At 43.7% G+C, this 13827-nt stretch overlaps 1 long non-coding RNA gene across 5 annotated transcripts in view; it reads right to left on the bottom strand.

Moving 5' to 3' along the window:
- The window catches only part of LOC123330802, a 51906-nt gene extending 39222 nt beyond the window's left edge, over positions 1-12684 (bottom strand). For 2 of the 5 annotated variants that reach the window (XR_006546975.2, XR_006546978.2), the window contains exon 1: positions 11830-12038. This is a non-coding gene — a long non-coding RNA (uncharacterized LOC123330802). Of the gene's footprint in view, positions 1-11829; positions 12039-12530 lie in introns of those variants that run through there. The other 3 variants (XR_006546976.2, XR_006546977.2, XR_006546979.2) reach the window with 2 other exon arrangements.
- Between the last annotated feature and the right edge of the window lie 1143 nt (positions 12685-13827).

The following is a 13827-nucleotide window of genomic DNA, read 5'->3' as shown; positions in this document are numbered from 1 at the left end:
GGACACGACTAAAGCGACTTAGCGTGCACACACGTATGTGGGGCTATAATGACAACTGCCTTCAGAAAAGGTCCTACAGCGGGTATTGCAGACATAAATTCCAAACACAGCCAACTTTCAAGAAGCCAGTTGTAACAGGTAAATTTTCCTCACATCCTTTAAGAAAAAGAAAGTACCAAACAGCCACAGGACAAGATGCTCAGCATCCCTAATTATTACAGGAAGAATACCAATCAAGATGACAAGTAATCAAATTCCATCCAAGAGAAGGGTTATCCTGACTGTAAGCAAACAGTAAATGGAGAGAACTAGGAAATGATGGAATCCCCCTATACATGCTCCATGGGAATGGACATTGGCAACAGCCCCTAGAAAGGACAGCCTCCACAGGCAACAAAAACAATTTCAAGACAGCCAAACCTAGGACCTTAATACCCACACCTGAGCCTATAATACAAAAAACCATCATTCAAATGATACATGCACCCCAACGTTCACTGCAGTGTTACTTCCAGCAGTCAAAAGAAACAGACCAAAGAAACATTCCATTGAAAGAGTAAAACTGAAAGAAATGTGGTATATATACCTTAGGCTTTTGCTCAGACATGAAAAAGCACCATGAAATTGTGCCATTGGTCCAGACAAAGATGGATGTTAAAGGATCATATATTGAGTGTAGACAGCAACATAGAAAAAAGATAGCTGATGATGTCCCTTCTTCGCAAAAAAAAAAAAAAAAAAAGACATACAGGGGAAGTAATTTACCACACAACAAGAGACACTAAGATTAAAACACAAAGCTTTCCAAAAAAGGAAAGGACCAGGTATGAATTAGGAGGTCGGTACTAATATATACACAGAAATCAGTATCTATAATACACAATCCACAAGAATTATCTCCTTCCTTCCTTCCACACATGCACTGAAATCTCTAACATACCCACAGAAATCTTTACTAGGTAATTCACAGGGATTATCTCCTACCTTCCTCCTTCCTCTTCTTTCGTCTTTCCTTCCATGTACATATACAAAGAAATATTTATCTCTAACATATACATAGAAATCTGTAGCTATAATAGATAATCCAAAAGGACTATCTCCTTCCTTCATATCTTGCGCATATACAATAAATCTGTATCTTTAACAGATACTCCACAAGGATCTGATGTTTAGCACTGAGAAATTTACTCCACATTGTTCAATAACCTCTATGGCAAAAAAAAAAATTTTTTTTAAGTACAAATATGCTGTAAGTATATGTCATAACTGAATCAGTGCTTTGTACACTGAGGATGAGCACAAAACTACAAATCAACTATACTTCAACCTACCACTGACTTGAGACTAAAGGAAAGAAAAGTAATGCCTAGTTTATTCCCTCCAACCTCCCTGACTTGGGATGCTATCTGATCCCTGGAACCTGAGTAGGCTTGAGTCCTGGAGCTGGACTAGGGTGGGGCCGACACAGCGGCACAGGGTGCCCTGCATTGAGACTCCTCTTAAACCTGCACTGTTTTTTCTGTTTGAGACCAGAATCCCAAGTGCACTCCAACGATAGTGGCCTGAACCTCTGGCCTCGAGGACCAGGGTAAAGTCACGAAGTATCCAGGGCCCTGGCGCTGGGACCCCAGCTGAGGGCTCCTTCCTGAGAGTGCAGCCTCCTAGGCACCTCAGCAGGGATCGGTGCCCCAGGTAGGCATGAGTCTGGAAAGGAGGGGTAAAGCTTTAGGCAGAAGAAGTAGTGATATTTAAACCCTTGGGTGTTTCCTCAGGCACATCCCTCTCTAATGCACAGCCCAGGAAGCCAACTATTCCTAAAACTCTGGTTGTTTCAGTTGGTATGAAAAAGTGCTGCCGCCTTGTGGTCATTTTCTGTAACTGCAACTTGGCAGTAACAGGTGCTTACTGGCATCTCCACTTCCTATTCACAAGGCCTAGGGGGCTGTGACTGACAACTGTCCTCAGGAAAGGTCCTGTTACTGCTGCTGCTACGAAGTCACTTCAGTCGTGTCCGACTCTGTGCGACCCCATGGACGGCAGCCCACCAGGCTCCCCTGTCCCTGGGATTCTCCAGGCAAGAACACTGGAGTGGGTTGCCATTTCCTTCTCCAATGCATCAAAGTGAAAAGTGAAAGTCAAGTCGCTCAGTCGTGTCTGACCCTCAGCAACCCCATGGACTGCAGCCTACCAGGCTCCTCCATCCATGGGATTTTCCAGGCAGGAGTACTGGAGTGGGGTGCCACTGCTTTCTCCGCCTGTTACTGGTCTTGCATAAATAAATTCCAAACACAACCAACTTTCAAGAAGCCAACTGCAACAGGTAGATTTTCCTCACACCCTTTAAGAGGAAAACAAACAAACACACGCGCACACAACCACAGGGCAAGATGCTCAGCATCCCTAATTATTACAGGAGAAATGCCAACCAAAATGACAACAGGAAATCAAATCCCACCTGACAAAATGTCCATCCTGTCTGCAAACAGTAAATGGGGAAGAGAGCCAGGAGATCATGGAACGCTCCCTACCCGCTCCATGAGAGTGGACATGGGCAACAGCTACTAGAAAGGGCAGCCTCAACAGGCAAACAAAAAATTTCAAGAGAGCTAAGCCTAAGATTTTAATACCTACACCTGGGCGTATACTATGGAAAAAACATCATTCAAAATGACACATGTACTCCAACGTTCACCGCAGTGGTACCTCCAGTACTCAAGATACAGACCCAAGAAGAAGTCCATTAACAGGTTAAATCATAAAGAAATGCAGTACATAATATACAATGGGCTACTACTCAGACATGAAAAACCATCACTGAAATTATGAAATTATTCCAATTTTTCCCATAAGGATGGACTTTCGAGGATCATACACTAAATGAAGTCAGCAACAGTGAAGAAAATAGCAAATGATGTTCCTTCTAGGTAAAATGAAAGAGATCTAGGCAAAGCAATTTACAACACAAAAAGGGATTATGAGATTCAAAAACAAATATATATATGATTTAGATAATACACAAGGATTATCTCTGGCCTTCCTTCCTTCTTCCTTTCTTCCATGCCTTATACACAGAAATATTTTTCTCCAATATGCACAGAAATCTGTAACTGTAATAGATATTCCACAACAATAGGACCCAGCAATCCCATGCCTGGGCATGCTTCTGGAGTATTCCAAAATTTAAAAGACATGGGTACCTTTGCAATATTGGCCCCACAAGGTACAATAGCCAAGTCCAGGAAGCAAGCTAATTGTAGAAGATACAGATCATGGACACAATGCAGTATTTCTCAAACATAAAGAAGTAGGAAATAATGCCAAATTCAGCCATAGAAAAGAAAGTAGAGATGATCATTCCGAGTGAAGTAAAGGAGACAGGTACAGGCAATATAGTATGATATCACTTCCAGGTGTAATTTAAAGATGGATACAAATGAAGTTCTTTCCCAAAGAGACACAACCTCTCAGACTTTGGAAAGAAACTTCTAGTAACCAAGGAAGAATGATGTGGGTCAGGGAGAAATGAGTTGCTTCAGACCAACATGCACACTCTATCTATAAAATAAGTCACCACAACCCACTGTGTAACACAAAGAAACTTATGCAACTCTCTGTAATAACCTATATGGAAAAATAACCCCCCAAAGACCCATATATACATCTATGTAGAATCAATTTGCATTAGACTGAAAAAGGGGAAAAAAAACCCACAAGAATGTAATTCACCAAAACACTTCAATTCAAATTATAGAATAAAAACATTTTTAAAATGCTGACTCTACTCCCCTCAGGCCATAGTGACATGGGCTGGTGCCACATTCCTGGAGCCTGATTGCTTGGGCTACTTATGCTGGAGTGTCCTGAGACTGAGGGAGCCTGGAGTAGGTAGCAGGTAGAGTGCCTCTTGCCCTCTGCAGAGACCCCAACCTCCAGATACAGTCCGGATAAATTAAGAGTTTGGAATTAACATATATATCTTGATATAGATGATCCATCAGTTCAGTTCAGTTCAGTCGTGTCCGACTCTTTGCGACCCCATGAATCGCACCACGCCAGGCCTCCCTGTCCATCACCAACTCCCGGAGTTCACTCAGACTCACATCCATCGAGTCAGTGATGCCATCCAGCATATCTCATCCTCTGGCGTCCCCTTCTCCTCCTGCCCCCAATCCCTCCCAGCATCAGAGTCTTTTCCAATGAGTCAACTCTTCGCATGAGGTGGCCAAAGTACTGGAGTTTCAGCTTTAGCATCATTCCTTCCAAAGAAATCCCAGGGCTGATCTCCTTCAGAATGGACTGGTTGGATCTCCTTGCAGTCCAAGGGACGCTCAAGAGTCTTCTCCAACACCACAGTTCAAAAGCATCAATTCTTCGGCGCTCAGCCTTCTTCACAGTCCAACTCTCACATCCACACATGACCACTGGAAAAACCATAGCCTTGACTAGACAGACCCTTGTTGGCAAAGTAATGTCTCTGCTTTTGAATATTCTATCTAGGTTGGTCATAACTTTCCTTCCAAGGAGTAAGCGTCCTTTAATTTCATGGCTGGAATTACCATCTGCAGTGATTTTGGAGCCCCAAAAAATAAAGTCTGACACTGTTTCCATTGTTTTCCCATCTATTTCTCATGAAGTGATGGGACCAGATGCCATGATCTTCGTTTTCTGAATATTGAGCTTTAAGCCAACCTTTTCACTCTCCTCTTTCACTTTCATCAAGAGGCTTTTTAGTTCCTCTTCACTTTCTGCCATAAGAGTGGTGTCATCTGCATATCTGAGGTTATTGCTATTTCTCCCGGCAATCTTGATTCCAGCTTGTGCTTATAAGCAGGGTGACAATATACAGCCTTGACATACTCCTTTTCCTATTTGGAACCAGTCTGTTGTTCCGCGTCCATTTCTAACTGTTGCTTCCTGACCTGCATATGGGTTTCTCAAGAGGCAGGTCAGGTGGTCTGGTATTTCCATCTCTTTCAGAATTTTCCACAGTTTATTGTAACATTAGAGAAATGCAAATCAAAATTTGGAAACAATAAGGTATTTGCTCACACAGTTCACAGTCACCATTGTCCAAAAGTCAACAAACAGTAAATGCTAGAGAAAGTGTGGCAAAAAGGGAACCCTCCTACACTTTTCAGGAAAAGGTAAATTAGTAACGACCACTATGGAGAATGATGTGCAGTTTTTTAAAGAAATGATAATGAGAATACAATTACAATACTCCCTGACAGAATACACAAAAATAAATTCCAAATAGATTAAAGACCTAAATAAAAGATTGGATACAATGAAATTCTTGAGAAAAAGAGCAGAACACACTTTGACATAAAATGCAACAAGTCCTTTTTTGACCCACCTCTTATAATCATAAAAATAAAAACAAAAATAAATAAATGGGACCTAATTACCCTTAAAAGTGTTGTAACAGAAGAGGAAACCATAAACACAACAAAAAGACAAACTTCATAACGGAACTAATGTTTGCAAACAAAGACACCCACAAGGAATTTATCTCCAAAGCACGCAAACAGCTTATGCACCTCAATATCAAAGAAACAACACAATCATACAGGGGAACAAGGTTTAAGTGGACATTTCTTCAAAGAAGACATAGAGATGGCGATGAAGCACATGAAAAGATGCTCAGCATCTGTAAGTATTAGAAAACTGTGATTCAGTAGTACAATGTGGTACAATGTGACCTCACAAGGTCAGAATGGTCAGCATCAAAAAATCAATAAATGCTGGAGAGGATATGAAGGAAAAAGAACCCTCCTCCCTGTTGGTGGGAATCAAAGTCAGTTAATCCACAAAGGAGAACAGGACAAAAATTCATTATAAACTAAACAGAGAATGCTTGGGGCTGGTGCACTGGGACGATCCAGGGGGAGAGTGTGGGGAGGGGAGAGGGAGGGGGGTTCAGGATGGGGGGCACGGGTGTACCTGTGGCGGATTCATTTCGATGTTTGGCAGAGCTAATACAATATTGTAAAGTTTAAAAATAAAATAAAATTTAAAAAAAAGAAATATCAGGAAGGAAGAATACAGTAAACAAACAAAAATAAATAAAGCAACAAGCAAAAAAAAAAAAAAATAAACAGAGAAGCACCATAGGACCAGCAATCCCATTCCTGGGCATAGATTCAGAGAAAACCATTATTTTAAGAGACAGGTGCACAAAATGTTCAAGGAAGCACCATGTACAACAGCCAAGACATGGAAGCAAGCTAAGTGGATAAGGACAGATGAATGGGTAAACAAGATGGGGTACCCGCACACAGCGCGTTATTACTCAGCCATAAAAGGGTGACATCATGCCATGTCCAGCAATAAGGAAGAAGAAGAGACGATCATACTAAGTGACGGGAGACAAAGAAAGACAAGTATCACGTGATGTCACTTAGTGCTGAATTCTAACAATGGATACAAATGAACTTCTTTACCAAACAGAAACCCTCACGGCATAGCAAAGCACCTTATAGTTACCGAAAGGGAAATGTGATGGGCATCGAGAAATGAGCAGGTGGAGACGAACATACACACACTACTCTTTCCAAAAAAAAAAAAAAATCAGTGAGGGCCTCTACTCAACACTGCATAATAAACTATATGGGAAGAGAACCCAAAAAGGATACGTACACATCTATGCATAAGTGAATCATGTTGCTGTCCACCTAACAAAAAACAAACAGACCCTACAGCACTGTAAGTCACCAACACCAATACAAAATACTAATTATAAAGAGAATGTTGACTCTATTCCCCTCAGGCCTTGGTGACCTGGGCTGCTGTCACATCCCTGAAGCCTGGGCAGCTTGTTTCCCAAGGATGGACTGTCATGGGGCTGACGGAGCTGGGGAGGGTGTGCCAGCCAATGAGCCCTGCCCCATGGACCTGGTGAGCCTGCTCCCCTCCGCATGGTCCCACAACCTCCAGATCCAGACAAGTCCTCCTGCAGTGAAACTACTCCTACTGCACCCAAAGGATATGGAGCTTCTGGGCAGGAAGAGCTTTGAAAAGCCCCATGGGCTCCATGTCTCCTGGTGATGGGGTTCCCACCTCCAGCCTCCTTCCTTTGGGTCGTCCCACCTACGGATGAAAGCACCCTCCCCAGACTGGTGTTGCAGGAATTGGGATTTGTCCAGGGTATGGGGTAGGGAAGGAAGAAGAATGGGACACAAGCCTTGGGTGTTTCTTCTGGCACTTTCCACTCTAACAGACATCTAGGGAACAGGACTTTCCCCAAGGCTCTGGTTCCCCCAGTAACCAGAGTTGGGCATAAAGACATGCTGCCACCTTGTGACCATTTCCCATAACAACAACTTTGAAACCTTTGCTCATGGTCACTTAATATTCAAAATGTCTCGGGGAAATAAAAGTGAAGTCGCTCAGTCATGTCTGACTCTTTGCAACCCCATGAACTGTAGCCTACCAGGCGCCTCGATCCATGGGATTTTCCAGGCAAGAATACTGAAGTGGGTTGCTATTTCCTTCTCCAGGAGATCTTCCCAACCCAGGGGTTGAACCCTGGTCTCCCGCATTGTAGGCGGACGCTTTATAGTCTGAGCCACCTGACTGTAAGTAAAAAGCACCATCCTCAAAGTCCTAAATGAGGTCGTCAGAAAAATATTCTAAATGGGTCAGGCATTCAATAAGCCAATTTGCATAAGTAAGTTTAACTCACAGTGTTTTAAATGCATGAAAAAATGTCAATATCACTAAGTATGAGAGAAATGCAAATAAAAACTTCAATGAGGTATCACCTTACACAGGTCAGAATGGCCGTAAGCAGAAACTCTGCAAACAACAAATGCTGGAGAGGGTATAGAGCAAAGGGAACCCTCCTACAGATTCTGGGAATGGAAATTGGGAGCAGCCACCATGGAGAACACCAGACAGATTCCTTAGCAATGAAAATAAGAATGAAATTAGACTACTCCCTAACACCATACACAAAAATAAACTGCAGATAGGTTAAAGGTCTAAATAAAAGGACAGATACTATGAAACGCTTAAGGAAAAAAGCAAAAAACACACTTTGACATAAAATGCAGCAAATTCTTTTTTAATCCACGTTTTATAATCAAGACAAAAAACAAAAATAAACAAATGGGATCTAATAAATGTTTTTAAAATGTTTTAAAAAAATCAGTGAAAGAAAAAGACAACCCTCAGAATGGAAAAAATCCTTACAAAGATACCCACAGGGAATTCATCTCCAACACGTACAAACAACTTGATGGTGCAATATCAAGAAATAAACAATCCAATAAAAAAATCAGCCAAAGATTTAAATTCACATTTCTCCAAAGAAGGCATAGAGATGGCCATAAAACACAAGAAAGGATACTCAGCCTCACTAGTTCTTAGAGAAAGGCAAATCAACTGTCCAATGAGATATCACGTCACATCGACCTGAATGACCATCTTAAAAAATCTACAATAAGATCTGTAGAAAGTGTGGAGAGAAGAAAACACTCCCACTGTGGGTGGGAATGTAAATGGGCACGTCCACTCGGGAGATCATGATGGAGGTTCTTTAGAAAACTACATAGAAGTACCAAGTGACCAGCACTCCTACACCTAGACGTAGATCTGGAGAAAACCAAAATGTTTAAAAGATAACTGCTGCCCAATCATGACAGCACTAAGTACATTAACCAAGACAGGGAACGAACTTAAGTGCAGAAGGACAGATGAACGGGTACAGAAGATGGGTACATCTGCACAATGCAATATTAATCAGAAATTAACAAGGATGAAAAATGCCATTTCCGGTTACAGGGAAGAAACTCGAAATGATCATACTAAGTGAAGTGAGACAGGAAAGATGGTTATCATAGGATATAATTTCTGGTGATATAAAAAATGGATATAAATGAATTTCCTTACAAAAGAGAAATAGCCTCACAGACTTGGAAAAGAATCTCATGATTACAAAAAAAAAAAAAAAAAGTTGACAGGGAGCAGGGAGCAATTAGCTGGTTCAGATTAATAGACACCCTGTAAAACAGGTGCTGAAGGTCTCTGAATAGTCAAAAGTCCCACAGGGCTTTAAAGGACATCTGACACAAGAAATGTCCTGCAGTAAATCACTGGAGAATTCCAAACAGGGCTAACTTTCAACAAGCCAGTTTCCAGAGGTAAACTGTACTCACAAAGCATAAAATAATACAAGCATATGGAAAGATACTCCACATCAAAAATTATCAAATCATTGCCAATCAAAACTACAATGAGGTATCACCACACACTGGTCACAATAGCCATCATCGAAAAGATCTACAAAAAATAAATACTGCGGAGGATGTACAGAAAAGGGAATTCTCCTACAATCTCGGTGGGAATATAAATAGTGAAGCCACTATGCAAAACAGCATGGAGGTTCCTGGAAACACTAAACATAGAGGTATCATATGGCCCTGCAATCCCACTCCCAGGCTTAGATCTGGAGAAATTCATCGTTCAAAATGACATGTGCTCCTTGATTTTCAGGATAGCACTATTTACAATAACCAAGACATAGAATCCACCAATATGTCCACTGAATAAAAATGAAGACTACATGATACAACTATACAATTGAATACTACTCAGCCATAAAACAGAAAAAATGACATTTGCAGCAACATGGATGGCCTGAGAAATTTTCATAAAAAGTGAGGTAAGTCAGAGACAAAAAGACAAGAAGAGTTGACTCATTATAAAAGACTCTGATGCAGGGAGTGATTGGGGGCAGGAGGAGAAGGGGACGACAGAGGATGAGATGGCTGGATGGCATCACTGACTCTATGGACTTGAGTCTGAGTGAACTCCGGGAGTTGGTGATGGACAGGGAGGCCTGGCGTGCTGTGATTCATGGGGTCGCAAAGAGTTGGACACGACTGAGCGATTGATCTGATCTGATATATAAGTGGGATCTATAAATTCATACCAATGAACTAATGTACAAAACAGAAACAGACTCACAGACTGAGAAAACCAAACTATGATTTTCAAAAGAAAGTTAAAAGGGAGGGATAAGTTAATTTGGATTAATATATACACACTGCTGCTGCTGCTAAGTTGCTTCAGTCGTGTCCAACTCTGTGCGACCCCATAGACAGCAGCCCACCAGGCTCCCCTGTCCCTGGGATTCTCCAGGCAAGAACACTGGAGTGGGTTGCCACTTCCTTCTTCAATGCAGGAAAGTGAAAAGTGAAAGTGAAGTCGCTCAGTTGTGTTGGACTCTTAACGACTCCATGGACTGCAGCCTACCAGGCTCCTCGGCCCATGGGATTTTCCAGGCAAGAGTACTGGAGCGGGTTGCCACACTGCTGCTGCTGCTGCTAAGTCACTTCAGTCGTGTCCGACTCTGTGTGACCCCATAGACGGCAGCCCACCAGGCTCCCCCATCCCTGGGATTCTCCAGGCAAGAACACTGGAGTGGGTTGCCATTTCCTTCTCCAATGCATGAAAATGAAAAGTGAAAGTGAAGCCGCTCAGTCGTGTCCGACCCTCAGCGATCCCATGGACTGCAGCCTTCCAGGCTCCTTCATCCATGGGATTTTCCAGGCAGGAGTACTGGAGTGGGGTGCCATTGCCTTCTCCGGTTGCCACACTAATATCTATCAAATTGATAATCAAATAGGACCTACTCAATAGAATCAGGAACTCTACTGAAAAAACTGTAATAACCTACATGAGGAAAAAATGGAAAATGAATAGATATGCCTCTGTTGCCCTGCTGATCCTGCTCACAGTGCCAATCGCATCAGTGTATCTCACTGTGCACGCTATTCATTGAACCCATGACAGGCACGGCGCGAGCAGGGAAGCTGGAAGAAAATGCGAGGAGCTGTAGGAACTGCAGACACATTTATCCTCTCCTGCTGATGCAGCAGCCATAGCAGCAGTCATAACATAACCTAATAGAACCTCAAGGGCTTTCCAGGTGGAGCTTATATGTACTTACTGTACAAAAGTAGCCCATGGCCAAGCGAGTACCTTGCGACGCACATGCACAGTGCTATTAAGTGATCTCAGCTGTTACATAATTATTTACAAAACGTGCGGCAAAAGCAAGACGCCATGGGGCAAGAGAGCCTGAGATCATCATCTTAGCTAATTTGTTCTTTCCCTGCATCTGTGTAAAATCAAATCAAGTTCCTGTACACTTAAAACCAACAAAACAAGGGAAATCAACTCTACCCCAATATAAAATAAAAATTAAATTACAAAACAAATTACCTGAGCTTGGTGTAGGGGGAACCAAACAGTGGTGACCCCTATGAATTAGATATGGGATATGCCATGATATTAATATGATACCACCAAAGTTTACGCTCAGCAGAGAGCAACCACCCATTCAAAGGTGCCTGACTTCACATGAATGCGACAAGACGAAGAGAAGGAAAAGGCCATGGGTTAATCAGGGCAACACCCTCAATTCAGACACTGGGAATCTCCAAGGGAACAAGACACACTGCAGGTAAAGAGCAAATATGTGGTCTCCAGGTACAGGATCCTGACCCATGTGGATGGGGTGAGACCCATACCATGCCCAGACCCTGTACCTGGGGAAACACTTCCACAGTCTCCAAGGTGACACCACCTCCCCAGACCCTGCACTTGGGGTCCCACGACCCTTGGTTAGGACACCAGGTCTCTGCTGGTTGGGCCCCTGAGGTAGGAACGAGTGGGTTCCTATAATCTCCTGGGATGGTAGGAGCAGGTGTAGGGCTGGTCTCCTCCCCCCACGCTGTCCCATAGAAGTCCTCCTCTCTTCCCTTTGGTTCTGTGTGATATTAACTATTTTTACAGCTGTCATGACAATGCTGAACACACTACCTTATTTCTGGCAGGCTTGGTCCTTTCTTGTTTCACAGAGGTGCTGAGAAAACAAACACGAAGTGCAGGGCTACAAGGCGAGGGGCAGGTCTGGTCTCTGCTGAGGAGAGAGTCGACTGGGAGATGACAGCAGCAACCTCGCCTGCTGCCCTTTGGCTTTTTGCCTGATCCACGTGCCCTGCAATCAACTCACCAGGTGAACCTGCCTCCCTTCCCGCCATGCTTGTGCTGGTGAATTGGAATAATTCCCAGGTAGCCACCTGAGGAACCTCCAGGAGCCCCAGGGAAGGTGAACCTCGCAGGGGTAAACAAGCAAACAGGCAACATGCCTGTATAAACTGAATACCATAAAGCATTAATTCCTAAACACAAGTGAAGCTCTCATGTATTCCTCACTTTTTCTTAGATTTGAGTCTGTGGTCTCCCCACACACATGCAGATGGGGTGAGTCTCACACAGTCCCCAGACCCCCAAACTGGGGTCACACATCCCCTTGGTCGGGACACCATGGCTGTGGTTGGCGGGCCCCCAATGTGTGAACAAGCCAGGACCCTGGGGCCTCCTGGGACCCTAGAAGAAGTGTAGGGACCGTCTCCTCTCCCCTCAATTGTCCCTCAGAAGTCAGGCCCCTCCTGTTTTCACTTTGGTACCATATGAGTTTTCCCTCATTTGAAAGCTCATGCTAGAGGTGAACACAGTACCTTGGTTCTGGCAGGCTCTGTCTTTCTTGTCCCGCTGAGGTGCTGAAAAAACAGCAGAGCTGGGCTGAAAGACGAGGGGCAGCTCTGTTCTCTTCGGAGCAGAGAGTCGACGGGAAGGAGGTCACAGCCGCAACCTCACCTGCTGCCCATTGACTTTTTGCCCAATCCCTGTGCCCTGAAATCAATTCGCCAGGTGAACCTGCCTCCCTACTCAACCTGAATGTGCTGGAACATTGGAGTAATTACCAGGTAGCCACCTGAGGGGTCTCCAGGAGCCCCAGGGAGGTGAACCTGGCAGGGAACAGACTAGGAGCCCGACTGCAGCACTCACCCCCGGGAGGGCCAGGGAAGCCCACTCAGAGAAGAGCACGGTCACCCAGAGAAGCCCACCCCAGCCCCAGAGCCCAGACATCTGAGCACTGACTCTCAGACGCAGGCACGGAGTTTCCCAGACAGAGGCCAGGCCAGGCCTGCACCCAGGTCTCCACATCCCAGTGCACAGAGTACAGTCAGGGCTAAATGTCCTCACTGCAAAAAGCACACAGTCTTGTCTAAACATCATCAGTGTAGACAGGACTTAAAGAGGTCTAAATATACCATGTAGACAGAACTTGGTCAGGTTCAAACTAGTTTAGGGATGGTCTCCCAGGAGGCACAGGTCACACACATGCAGGGTCTCTCATCGTTGGACGGGGGCTCACCCTCCTGTGGGAACTAGGATGTACATTTCTTGAAGAAGAAATCATCACTGGGCTCCACACTTCACCCACATCAGGAAACTGAAAGGATCTGCCTCATTAAACATTTCAATAGGCAAAACAACAATGTTACCAATTTCTCTGGCCACATGATCATCAGGACCTAGGGGAGATCCAGGAATTTCTTAGAGTGCAGCCCAGTGTCCTTTAAAGACAGACAGGAAGTGGCCAGATTCCAGCATCCCAGGTTTCCAGCAGAAGGTGGCCACACTGGAAGCCTTCTGGAAAAGTATATTCTTGATCAGAATAAAAATATATTGTTGAAATTGCAAACATACTAGTTATTATTTGCAAACCTAAAATATTCTTAAAAGCTTGGCACCCTGATATTTGCGGTTCCCATTGTTTCCTTTGGTTCAGATTTTGTAGGTAGAAGCAAGCCATTATCAAACTACTTTCTTCTAATTCTGTTATTTGTTATGATATGAATAAAAGGTCACACTTGAAAAGAAACAAAAGAAAATTCCTGCAAACAATAAGTGGCTCAAAGAGCATGTGAGCTGCAGGTGGTTTTTCTTCTAACAGTTTCACTTTTCTCC

Source organism: Bubalus bubalis, chromosome 20 (genome assembly GCF_019923935.1).
Source record: "Bubalus bubalis isolate 160015118507 breed Murrah chromosome 20, NDDB_SH_1, whole genome shotgun sequence".
NCBI classification, from domain to species: domain Eukaryota; kingdom Metazoa; phylum Chordata; class Mammalia; order Artiodactyla; family Bovidae; genus Bubalus; species Bubalus bubalis.
This window is presented reverse-complemented; position numbering and strand designations above follow the sequence as displayed.